This window comes from Mus musculus, chromosome 11, assembly GCF_000001635.26.
Source record: "Mus musculus strain C57BL/6J chromosome 11, GRCm38.p6 C57BL/6J".
NCBI lineage: Eukaryota > Metazoa > Chordata > Mammalia > Rodentia > Muridae > Mus > Mus musculus.
In genome coordinates, this window is record NC_000077.6 from 55,983,794 (window position 1) to 55,997,585 (window position 13,792).

The window sequence follows — 13,792 nt, forward strand, 5'->3', positions numbered from 1 at the left end:
GCGTGGCCTTGTTGGAGGAGGTGTGTCACTGGGGGTGGGCTTTTTGGCGTCAGTATGGCTCTGTGGCTTCTGGCTGTGACTCAGAATGTGGAGATGTAAGCTCTAAGCTCTGCCTGGTGCCATGCCTTCCCTCTGCCACCATGGATTCCAATCAGCCGGAACCTTAAGACCAATTATATAAGCTTACTTTTATAAATTGCTTTGGTTGTGGTATTTTATCACATCAAGAAAAAGGTAACTGAGACACCTTTTCCCAATGCAATAAGATGGAGAGGTATGGGAGATCACCCAAATCCTCCTCTGTCACTGGCCTCTGTGTGTGTGTGCACACATGTACACACACACACACACACACACACACACACTGCCACCATCACACATTCACAAACAAATGAACAGGGCAACAGGACAGATCATGAGCTCACAATACATTAACAATGCATAACTCCGCATTCTGCAGCTACTGCCTTGACTGGCTCAACCGTGGTGATTAAGTGTTGAGCCTGGGAACCAGACTCCTTGAGCTTGCATGAGAGACCAGGCTCTGCTCAATCCTGGATATTTGATCTATGGCAAGATCTTATTACTCTGTGTAAAAGAAGCTGAGAAAGAGTAGCAAGCTCAGAGAGTCACTGCAAAGTTCAGAGCCTTTCGCCTGTACAGTGAGTTTCCTAGAACCAGGTGTCCAGCACGTTCCTACCAGGCTCTATGTCTTGTGGATTGTGACACCTGATGGCTGAGCCATTGAGGTATCTTTGAGGCATTTCTTGTCAGAACTTCAGCCACCCCTAGAAGTCCCAAGCACCAAAATGGACAACATGGCCACCTGAGTCCCTCCAGGGAAAGCTAGGCACAGCTGCCAAAGTTTGTCAACTTGGCGACCCCAAATGTTTTCTTTTATTTAGAATCTCATAACATTCTGTCATAAATGTTTTATAATTACCTCATGAATTATTCACCTGCAACTTAATAACCTTAAATTTTATGGGATTATAGTTTTATGGGAGAAAACATTACCAACTCGGGACCCAGCTGGGAAGAGGAAATGCTGACATAGACAATTTATTTCCATGTTGTGGTAGAGATATTTTTTAACTATAAAATATGGAATATTAATAAAAGCAGAAATAAGAAAACGAACAGAAGGGAGAACATTCTTATGTTGCTCTTTTAAAAATATTTTATGTCAAAACTGTACATGTAATGTTTCCTATAACTTACTTTGGCTTGTGCTACCTTCTTTGATAAAACCAAAGAAAACTCCTTTGTTCCCCTTTCTTACCTACTCAGAGCTTGGTTTCCCTCCCTATAATTTTATCCATAACTGAATTTCATTTCATCTCTTGATATTCCCTGTGACTTTTATGTATAAGTGTGCCTTATCTATTTGTCACAACTGTGAAGGTACCAGAGGAAGTGAGGTATTAATGTCATAGTTGAAGTTTCATCTGTCAACTTGGTACAAACTAAAATCATCTGGAAAGGGGGAACTCAGCTGAAGAGCTACCTCCATCGAATTGACCTGTGGCATGTGGGGCACTTTCTTGATTGGTAACTGATGGAGGAGGTTCCAACCAACTGTGCTACCTCAGGGTGATGGGCCTGGATTGTATAAGAAAGCAGGCTGAGCATGAGCCAGGGGAAATAAGCCAGAAAGCTACATCCCTCCTGAGTCTCTGCTGCAGTTTCTGCTTCAGGCTCCTACCTTGAGTTCTTGCCTTGGCTTCCTTCTATGATGGAGTAGAATCTGTAAACTATAATAATTCCTTTCCTCCCTGTACTGGCTAGTTTTGTGTCAACTTGACACAGCTGGAGTTTTCACAGAGAAAGGAGCTTCAGTTGAGGAAATGCCTCCATGAGATTCAACTGTAAGGCATTTCCTCAATTAGTGATAAAGGAGGAAAGGCCCCTTGTGGGTGGGACCATCTCTGGGCTGGTAGTCTTGGGTTCTATAAGAGAGCAGGCTAAGCAAGCCAGAAAAAGCAAGCCAGTAAAGAATATCCCTCCATGGCCTCTGCATCAGCTCTTTCTTTCTGACCTGCTTGAGTTCCAGTCCTGACTTCCTTTGGTGATGAACAACAGTATGGAAGTGTAAGCCAAATAAACCCTTTCCTCCCCAACTTGCTTCTTGGTCATGATGTTTGTGCAGGAATAGAAACCCTGACAAAGACACTCCCTAAGTCTCTTTTTGGTCCATGTTTTATCACAGCCACAGAGAAGCAAACAATGACAGGTCCTCTGGAAGGCTGTGATCCACTGATCCATCTTCTTAGCTCTCATGAATGGTATTTAAGTTAGTATCACTCTGTCACCATCTTGGATAGTTAGAGCTTTTGTTTTGGAATGTCCCTGGCGATATCTCAGGACCCTGGGAGTGTAGCATTTGGAACAGTAGAGGGAAGATTAGAGCCTGAGTCTTGGCTATCATTTAATTAATGCATATATTTAGCAATTCAATTAAGTTTTCTCAGTCTGGCTTCCTGATAATGGATGAGACATGCTTTTGCAAGAACAAGACCCTATATAAATGTACCAGACTTGCCGAGGGACATTGGATTGACTCTGAGCTCAGAGAAAAGATGGACAGGGAACTCCAATGAAAGTAGGTTCATCTCAGATAAAGAGAGCTGGCAAAGTTGACTCCTGCTTGAGTTCAAATCTTCCCTGGAACAATAAAGAGAAAAGTGAATCTCTCCTGTCTGCCTGTCTGTGTGCCAGGTGCTATCCACGGGATCTGCAGGACTCTGGCTTGGCCAGAGCCATCAAAGAATTGCAGCTCTCCGAGGGGAAAGGGGAACAGAAGCCAGAGCCAGAGCCAGGAGGGATGCTGAGCCTCTTTCACAGAGTCGGTGGCAGCAGGACATAGTGGGCAGCGGGATGCAGCAGGCTGCTAGGAGCCAAGGTTGGGGCCACAGAAATTGACTGTGATAGGCTTGAGCAGCTTCTAGTGAGGAAAGCTTTGGGATAGAATTCTCTTCCCCAAGGTGTTACAGCTCTATAAGACAGACACTCTCAGATGGTCTTTGGTAAAATAACTCATGCACTTTATTCCTTGTGGATAAGATCTTATATACATTCTGGGGTGGTTTGGGGTATAAAGGCAGATGTTTTCTGTTGGCTTTGTCTGAAATGTTAGGGATGCCTCATCTGCATGTGGAAGGATTTATGTTGTTCCCCTATGCGACTGATTGTCATAGTCCTCTCTATGTGGAGCCATGGTCATGTGTTCCAGGACAGGAACCTGGTTGGGAATAGATTTAAATGCCTATGACTCTCAGTTATGAGAATTTCCCAGGTTTCTGAATCCTCTGGACCTTACCAAGTTTCCTGTCTGGTGGCATGGTCTACTGCCCCACACCTGTCCATCAATGCCAGGTAATTACTTCCTCTATTAAACCCTTTAATTAGCCAGATGCATGGCACAGATCAGCATCAGTGAGGCTTAGGCAGAAGGATTCGGAGTTTGAGCCAGCTTTGGCTATGAGACCATCTCCAAAACCCAAACAACAAACAAACAGAACAGAAAACATTTTATTGAAATGATGCAATTTGTGTGCACTTTGGGAACAAATACTAGTACAAACGTAATAGATTCGATAAAATTAATTCAAACTTCCCATATTACAGATAGACAAACTAAGGTCTAGGGAAGACAGTAGATGTGACCCGATTCTCCAGTGAGTTGACAGCAGGAAAATAATTTGATTCTTTGGTTATTAATACTGGGTACTTGTCTAAACATCAAGTCCCAGAGACATATTTCAAGTGATAGGTCCTGGATTGGAGGGCATGGGGTTAGCAATGAATATGGAAGAGGGCGAGTTGGAGGAAAGAGTAGGGAATGTAGGCTTGTTGTGGACCAATGAGTCCTGCAAGCAGATCTTGGGAGTCATAGGGGCAGGCAAGCATTTTGCATGGACGAGACCAGAGTCATCCAGTTCCAACAGAAACCACTCCCCCAGAGGCCGTGTTCTGTCTGCATCACAGTCTGCCTTGCCTTCTAATAACATTTTATTACAATTCTCTGGGTTCTGATTCATTTTCCTGACTGCTTTCTTTCTTATTGCTTTTCTGGCCCCACAATGAGGACAGTGAGTACCTTCGTGAACAGTTGGGTGCAACTCATTTGGCCTAAATGGCTCTCTGTCCTCTGCCTAATGATGCTCTTTGGGGGATGTTTCCCTTGCCTCTCTGAACGGATGATGGATGGTGGATGGTGGTGCCTGCTAGTGTCTGAGGATATAAGCAGTGGCACAAACTTAGGACATGATCTATAAGAATATCGTGGTGGTCTAACTACTAGAGGGTCCCCTGCCAGCTAAGGACAGAGAGCTCACACACGTAGAGGTCTGTAGTATGCCAAGCATCTTTCTTAGCATCTTCTCTCTGCATTCCAGAGTATTCTGTGCATTTCTTCTAATAGCTAAACTTGCAAGTCCCTGGGGTGGAATTGTTCTAATCTGTATCTTCTCATAGGGATGCTCTCTGTCTTTCAGTGAGCAATTCACTTTGTTCTTTCATGCTCCAAGGGAAATCTGAACTCAAGCAAGAACTGGCCTCTTTGCCAACTCTGAAATTAGCCCACTTCCTATTCAGAGCATCCTGATGGCCAACACAAGCTCTACTAAGTTCATTTTGATCAGGGCTGGATGGTCCTTGAGGCGTTCCTATTCAGGTGGTATCACCTCTACTCTCATTTTACAAGTGATCAAGACAAGGTTTAAGAGACTTCACTAAGACCCTTGTACAGTGAGTGTAAGCCAGGGTGACTTGAGAGAGACCATGACATCCCACCTATTAGCCTTGCTGCCTGCTTCTAGGAGCAGTATTTTATCTCCAGGACCTTCTGCATTTCAGCTCATTCTACATTCAGAAGATTGCATACGGGCCCATGATAGAGATACAGTGTCAGGTCTTCTCTCTACTTCAATGATTACTCTGAACTGAGAGGCGGCTTTGGCTATGCATCAGTGTGTAAAATAGAGTCTGCAAAATTGCAATCATTAGGAGGTTGGAAAATGAAGGCGCTCCCCAATACAATACTGCAGCCCAGTCAAGGCAGACCTGAAATTATAGACCTAATTATTTTGATTCTTGGTGGTAGGACTTGCTCATGGATATAGAAAACTGGTTTAGCTACTGAGGGTTGGAAGCAACAAGGAGAGGGGAGGAAAACCCCTTGTATGTAGAAGGAATCGAAAAAATGAGTCCAGACAGGTGACACTCCAGGGAGTCAGACAGGGATGGACATTCTTCAGTGGGGCAATTAGTTTGGTGAAGCATGACCAAGGGTAGCTTTATCAGGATGCTTGGTTTTTGTAGCTGCTGATAGGATAAAATACTCTGGCGAAATCAACCTAATGAAGAATGGATTTATTCTGGCTCACATTTCAAGGGTAAAGTCCATCACATCATGGAAGTTACAGCAGCAGGAAATTGAAGCAGCTGGTCACAGAGCATCCAGAGCCAGAAGACAAGAGCAGTGGACATATTCATGCTGCTCTTTACCGCCCTCCCCATACCCCTTACACAGTCTGGAATCCTTGTCCAGGAATGGTTTCCAGTCACAGTTAAGACAGGACTTCCTACAGCAACTAATGTAATCAGGGTAATCCTTCTCAGGCAGGCCCAGGGACACTCATCTCTGAGGTGAGTCTAGATTCTGTCAAGTTGACAGCACTCATCATCATGGGGATCAATCGACTCTCTGAGAATAAAACCTCTTACATGTACATTTTAGATATATTCTACATATGAGAGAAAATAAATATTTTAATTTTATTGGGAAGAAGGTACATAGCGGTGCTTGACTCAGAGGATAAAGCTGTTGCCAAATGACCTTGAAGATGAGAGTTCACATCCTGAGAACCCATGAAAGCTGGATGGGTGTGCTGACTTGTCTTAATCCTACTGTACTCAGGAGGTGGAAATAGGTAAGCTGGTCAGGTAGATTAGCTAGCCAAATTTGTAAGCTCTGGAGTTCAGTGAGAGACCCTACCTCAGTAAATACACTAGAGAGTGATGGAGGAAGATATCTGTTGTCAACCTCTGCCCTCCACATACACATGTGTCCACATACACCCACATGCACCCACAGCTACATACATGCCAAAGAGGAAAAGGATACTTGGTATCATTCTTTAGAAAGTAATCATCATCTTTTAATTAAGAGTCAACATAGCAAACTCCAGATTCACCGAGAGATCCTGTCTCAAAACAAGGTAGTATCAACTGGCTTCCATGTATGTGTACATGCAAGTGTGAGCATCACACACACACACACACACACACACACACACACACACACACACACACACACACACACACACTGTCAGAAGCTGTACAGACTCTCCAATATCCACTGATACTCATTCCACTTTCTTGTCCTAAATAGAAACCAGTGGCTCTGGTCCAAACTACCTGAACAGTCAGTTATAAGACCCCCATTGCCTTCTTTTCCCACAGAGCATCCCATAAACCTTGAACCCCTCTTCAAAGCAGACTACACACTCCTCCCAAGCCATCCTGCCTGTGTTAGTCTGGGATCATCTGTGTCCTTATACTGGGAGATCTGCAGCTGGCCAGTCTTTCTCCTGATCAGTTAAACTTGTTGCAACCCTATTTTGCTTTCATTGTTCCTCCTTTTGTAACAACATTGAATTCATACAGCCTTGGGTATAGTTCCTTGAACAGGAAAGGACTCCACATCAATTGTGGCTTTTACTTTTTTTTGAAACCCGTGCTAAACAGCACAAACGCATCAGCTTTGATGCTCCCTGCATTCTAAGCACCTCTGTTTTGTTTCTACTGTCTTAAAACCACAGGGATCACATCTCCATATCAGATCTTGAGTTCAGCTTTTATGTCTTGACGGGTGTGGGAAAGCCTGAGGCAGGATCTTGCTGCTTAGCCCAGGCTGGCCCAGAGCTCACTATGTAGCATAGACTGGCTTAAAACTCATGATTCTCTTTCCCCTGCCTACTTAGTACTGGGCTTACAGGCATGGGGCCCAGCACCTAGGCTTCATCTTCTATTTCTAACCAGCAGCAGGAGAAAGGCATCTAATAGAAGTCACTGACACTGCCTTAGTTTTCTGTTGCTGTGAAGAGACACTATGACCACAGCAACTCCTATAAAGGAAAGCATTTAACTGGGGTCTGGCCTACAGGCTTAGGAGTTTAGTCTATTACCAGCAGACATGGTGCTGAACGAACTGAGAGTTCTCTACAGCAGGATCCCCAAGCACCTGAGTCTAGCTTGGCTACTGAAACCCCAGCCCCCCCCCTTCCCCCGCCCATCACTTCTTCCAACAGGGCCACACCTACTCCAACAAGGACAAACTTCCTAATTCCCTCTCAAGTAGCACCACTTGCTAATGACCAGGCAGTCAAACAGATGAGCCTGGTGGGGGACCATTTCCATTCAAACCACCACAGGCACTTTCTCTGTGTGTAAAAGTTCACATAAATTAACCCATTTAAACACACAGGGTGATCTATGGTGTAAGCCATTTCAAAAGAAACGGAAATTCAGCAAGAGTCAGCCATTGACAAAGGTTTCCCAGCCTCATAAGCTGAAAAGTCAAGTCGAGATCACAGGGTTCCAGGGCTACACTCTGTTGTTGTTGTTGTTGTTGTTGTTGTTGTTGTTGTTGTTGTTGTTGTTGTTATAGAGTGTCTTTCCTTACCTAACGGTGGCTTGATGTGGCATCGTCCTGGATATCTGCATTTATCAGTTATCTTTAAAAGTTACAGTGTTTATGACATTTAGAGAGTCTGGTCATTTCAGGTTTCAAAATTCTCCTCTTGGAGTATCTCCCAGGACTTTGCAGATACCGGCAATCAAAACCCTCTTTCCTGTTACCACTCACCCCCATCAGGAGGCTGGCTCATTGACTCACTCAGAGCTGGTTAACACCAGCTCCAACCTCAGGAGAAAATAAGGCTAACACCTTTATAGAAAGTGAACCAGCCTTCCCTGCAAAAGGCCCCGAGCTGCGTTTTGGAGCATCCAGGAAGCCCTTTAAGTAAAAATGCAATTTTAAAACCAGATCTGTGGGCATCCTTCCAGCTTTCTGCAGCTCACCAGCATCCCCTAGTGGCTTAAGGCTGCAAATGCAATTGGGCTATGAATCTTGGCTTTGGGGTGGGTCTTAACAATTACGCTAAGGACAGTTCTAAGTGCCCAGATACCCAGTCAGTATTATGCGGCATTGGTTCAGAAAAACAAAATAATCAAGCCCGAAATTCTGGGCGTCGTGGAGACATTAAAACAGGGTGCGAGAGTGTGTGAAGCCAATGATCTGTGACCCCTTAACTTTTCCTTGACTCTGCAAGAGGCAAAATAGTTCCTACCTATGAGGGGTAGATATAAGAGTCAAATGAATTTTTACATAGCTCCTGGAAAGGGTTAATCCTACTGAGCATACAAGTAATTTGACACACAACACTGACCATGGGGGAGACCCTGCCCAATCTTGGGTACCACAGGCAGGGTTGAGTTGTGTCTCCCTGCCTCCTACAGCAACTAATTTGTTGAAGCAAAGCCAACATACTGAAGGCCATGGGCCAAGAATGGCTCTAAAAGGATTAAAATATTGGGAAGATGTGGAAACCAAGCCTTCGTTGGAAGCCACAGCCCCTAGACTTCTTGCCAAGAGACAGAGCCACAAAGGAATTAATTTGCCTCAGAAGGAATGGTCGTGACTAAATGACTGTATTGAACCCTAAGTTTTTAGCCCATTGACTTCCGTTTGCTGGAAATCAGAGCTGCATGTGCTGGCTCCCCAGTCCTATTGATTGATCCCGGCTGCTTCTTGCTCTTGTCATTCACTTCCCCTACCCTCTGTATGCTGTGCTCATTTCCATGACTTGGCAACCAGGTTGGACAGATGTGCTGATGGCCAGGCGAACCTTCGACATGCCTCACTGACTGAAGATCCTGGCCCCAGCTGAGTGACAGGTGCCATCTCAAGGCTCTTGGTGCTGGCTTAGCCAGAAAAATCTGTTTGGGAAATTTGTTTTCTTCAAACAAGCTCTGGAAATAAAGGACTTTGGAAGTTCTTTGGGATGTTTCTTGGTAGCTGTGCTGAGGGATGGAAGAAAATATGTTTTGAGCTTCAGTGTGTCCCAGCATCAGCTGTATAGTAGCTTGAATAGGTGAAGCCCACCTTAGGTGCAGATGGTTGGACACTGAGCCCCCCAGTAGGTGGTGCTGTTTGGGGGAGATTGTGGAACCTTTAGGAGGTAGAACCTCTCTCCCCATTTCTCCCTCCTCCCCGACCCTTTGGTGTTTGCCCTCCAGGCTCTTGCTGTTCTGGACAGTCCACCCAGGTGGAATCTGAATTCTTTACTGCTTGTGGGTAGCTCATTTTATTTCTCATATTTTGAGGATCTGCCATGCCACCTTGAATTCTTGCCTACTTGACTACTGAATTCTTCCTATGTCTAAATATTTAATTGTTCCACATGTGATACAATGTCTTGGTTTGAACAAGAACATCACTTGCCTCTGCAGAGAGTGGCCTTTGGTCTCAGCTTTAGGAATCACTGGCATGGTATTGTCCCCAGCCAGGTGGAATCCTCGCAGGAGCACATTTCTCAAGTGTGTTGGGTGCGCTTGGTCTTTAGAGGGGAAGCCGGCAGAACATGACTAAATTAGGCAGATAGGCACTTTATCCTGATGTCTCAGGTAAACCCAGAAGAGTGATGGTTAAGGGGGATGTGAGTTGCAACCCAGGCCTTTAGGCTATGGAGGAACTGCTTCAACTCTGACACTCTCCTTCCTCATTCATACAATTGGGTTGCTTCCAGAGCCCTGCTGTTTGAGTTAAATGAAGTCATATATATTACACACTTGCTAAAGGGCCTGGCACAGGGTGAGCGGAACACAGTTAAAAACAGCCCTGGGTTTTTATTCCATTCTAGAAAGGGGACGATGTGGAACTGGCTGGTAGGTAGGTTAAACAGACAGAGAGGAACTCTCTCAGAAGTTTTATATATATATTACTAATGGGCCTATGTGCATAACATTAAAAGGATTTTCATTATTCTTTGATCTGAGTGATTAAATTACAGATAACTTTAAAGCTGGAGAGATGACTCTGGTTAAAAGCCCTTGTTGCTCTTACAGAGGACTGCAGCTCAATTAGGCAAGAATTCAAGGTGGCATGGCAGAGCCTCAAAATATGAGAAATAAAATGAGCTACACACAAGTGATAAGAGTTCAGATTCCACCTTATCCTTGTCTGGTGACCCACAACTGCCTGTGGCTCCAGCTCTGGGAGGATCAGACACCTTCTTCTGGCCTCTGTGGGCACTGAACACATGTGAACTTCACATGCATGGTGCTAGCTAGTTTTATATTGATTCAACACAAGTTCGAGTCATTTTGGAAAAATGGATATCAACTGAGAAAATGTTCCCACTAGATTAGCCTGTGGGCAAACCATAGTGCATTTTCGTGATTGACAGTTGATGTGGGAGGTCCACCTCCCTGTGGGTGGTACCACCCTCGAGCAGGTGATCCTGGGTTGTATAACAAAGCAAGCTGAGCTTTGGAGAGCATGGAGAACAAGTCAATAAGCAGCATTCCTCCGTGGCATCTGCTCATTTCCTCCCTCCAGGCTCCTGCCTTGAGTTCCCTCAGTGATGGAGTGTGGCCTCAGAGTTGTAAGCTGAAGTCAACTCTTTCCTCTTCAAGTTGCTTTTGGTCATGGTGTTTTATCAAGGCAACAGAAACACTAAGATACACATATGCAGAAATAAAAAGAAATCTTTAAAATTCCACATAATTTTATTTGTTTATAGCCTATGTAATTTCTAGTGTAACATGCAATGAAATGAAAAAATGCTAAGTGTAATGAGCTTTCTGTGCTCTGATGGTGGTTTGTTTCTTAGACCTTCAGTGTGTGTGCGTAGTGTGTAGTCTGCAACAGTATCAGCTACAGAGATGAGAAAGCCCTGGGGAGCCCTGGGAACACAGCCATCAGGCAAGGCTACTGTAGCCCCCAGAAGGACAGCATGCTCTCCTTTCACCAGTGAGAGGATGCATCCCCGTGTCCAGCCTTGACTCTCTGATGGTTTAGTAACTTTGCCCCAGGCTGTAGTAACTTTGGTCCACATGGAGACAAGGGAGAGCCTCCACAAATCAGCCACAGACTAGTTTCAACCAGATACATTTAAACCTTACAAGGGTTGAATTGACCATGCAAATTAATTCTGTCCAGGAAATAAGGAAAGAATCTGGCCTGTGAATGCACGGAAGAAAGAAGTCCTTCTGCTAAACTGGAAATAGACACTTCTCAAGCACTGGCTTTCTTATCTGTTCAGTTAACTGATCGTAGCTCCCCATGCTCCAGGCCCGAGGCTTTGTTCCTGAGCCAAGGGAGGCTGTCTCACTTCATCTGCCTTTTGCTCCAGAGAGGCTTCTGGGCTTTTTAGACCAGTATATAACTCCTGGATACTCCTCCAAGGATGGCTAGGAGTGTCAGCATATTAGAGAGTGCAATTGACATTCATGCTGGGTCATCTACAGGGTGTGGAAATCTACAACATTATTGTGCTTTTGAGAGACTCACAGTGTGTGTGTGTGTGTATGCCTACACATGTGTGTTCAGTTCTGTCCTTTAGTCTCCACCAGGAGTTGGTTCTTGGATATTGATACCCATGAATGCTCAAAGCTCATGTGTAAAATAGCATAGCCTTGACATTCATCTTGCCCCAAGCTTTGAGTCATCACTATGGCACCAACATAATGACAAGGTCACTAGATTGTTACTATACTATGTTATTGAGAGGGGTTCTTCTTTCTGTTGCTGTGATAAAAATACACAGAAAAAGTAACTTTTTGTGCAAAAGAGTTCATTTTGGTTTACAGTTCTAGGTTACAGTCCATCTTGGTAGAGAAGTCAAGGAAAGAACTTCAAACTGTCACAGCACATCCTGTTGAGAGCAGAGAGAAAAGAATGCATGTGCATTTGTTTCCTTGTGATTGGTTAGGGTTTTCCACTCTTAAATTCAGGATCCTCTGCCTAAGGAATGCTGCCACTCACAATGGGCTGTGTCTAAACAACATAAATTAACTTAATAAGAAAATACCTCATAAAACATGCTCATAGACCAAGCCAATGTAGACAATTCCTTACTGGGACTCTTCCCAGGTCATTCTATGTTTTGTAAGGTAGACAATTTATGCTGATCTTCACAGGAAGTAATGACAAGGAAAGATATATACAATCATTATACATATATATATACATATATGTATATATATGTATATATATATATATATATATGTATATATATATGTCAGACTATGAAGAACGACAATGCCCCAGTATGGAGAAATGGTGGGAGAATGGAAGACTGCACAGTGTTTGGAGTCTGTGGCATGCAATGACTGTATGTCATTGTACCTCTGTGAATTTTGTGTAGTACCCAGTATGTGGCAATCTCAACTTCCTATTTTTGGATATTTGTGGCTCCCTCCACACCCCCCCACACATTCATTGTCTGACAACATAAATGTATGCATGCATACAGAACTCATCTACCACAAAGATAGAAGCAGAGAAAGAAAATAGATAAGTTGAGATCCACTCCAAAATATGATTCCTATGATTATAGAGGCACAGAAGTCTTGAGAGCTATGATTGGCACGCTGGACATCCAGAAGTCTGTCATAGCATCTGTAGGAGGGTTAGCCTCTTTCCTCTCTTTGTGCTTTTATGGATGGGGCCCACCTGTTTCAGAAACAGCAATCTGCTTAACTTATTCTATAGACACAACTGCTTCGTCCAGAGTCTTCTCATGGACTTATGCAGAGAGCAAGGATTTACGCTACCATGGCCTTGTCAAATCAACCCAAGATTACCACCATGCAAGGATTGTGTAATTCATAGGATTTTTCAAGGTTAATTGTGTTCTAATTTCTCTGTTTGTGGGAGGGTTATATGCATATGTGTGAGTGTAGCTGTGTGTAAGACTATTTGTGTATTGCTGTAAAGTTTGAGACAGGGTCTGTTAATGAGCCATATACTCATCAATTGGCTAAGTTAGCTGGCAGGTAAGCTCAGGGAATTTGCCAATGTACCCCATCTCTATCTTTACTACAGCCAATACTGGCATTTTAGTTCCAGACCACCTCACCTAGCTTTGCTTTTGTGGTTATTGTCTAGATGGACTATCATGCAGCCCAGACTAATCCAAACTCTCCTTGTAGATGAGGATGATATGTACTCCTGCTTCGATAGCCTCTGTCTCCCAAGCCTTTCATTCCATTCTAAAGATGAGACATTAAAACTTACAACGTTTATGTTGTACATGAGTAACAATAGCTAGTGTCTGGGCTCTGAACCTACGAAAGTGACTCTTTAGGGCCACACTCATAGTTGTGTATTATATCCAATTTGCCTAAGATTGACTAGTTACAGATCTCAGAGATAGAAAATTAACAAAAAAAAACCATATAAACAATAGTGATAGGTCGCTGGCTTTAACCATCCTTTAATAACAGAGGCAGTATATATAAATCAATACACCCAGGATTCGTTATCAGTCTTTTAAGACCAAGTTTCACAACTGCTGCTAGAGAAGGACGGAGCAGGTACTGGGTGGAGTGTGTTGTTTAGAAGAACTTTATGACCCTTTGGAACAGTTTGGTTTCCCTTTCTCCAGGATCATCCCAAATCAGACAAGCTGCGTGTGGGGCAAGTAGGACCTGGTGTATTACGGCGTGGAGAAGATGGGGGCTTCTGAATTGAGATTGCTTGTTGTGAGAACAGGACACCTAC

The 13,792-nt window shown here is 43.9% G+C and overlaps 1 long non-coding RNA gene across 3 annotated transcripts in view; it reads left to right on the top strand.

Moving 5' to 3' along the window:
- The window catches only part of LOC115485826, a 132,695-nt gene that overhangs the window by 15,806 nt on the left and 103,097 nt on the right, over positions 1–13,792 (top strand). The window lies entirely within an intron of this gene.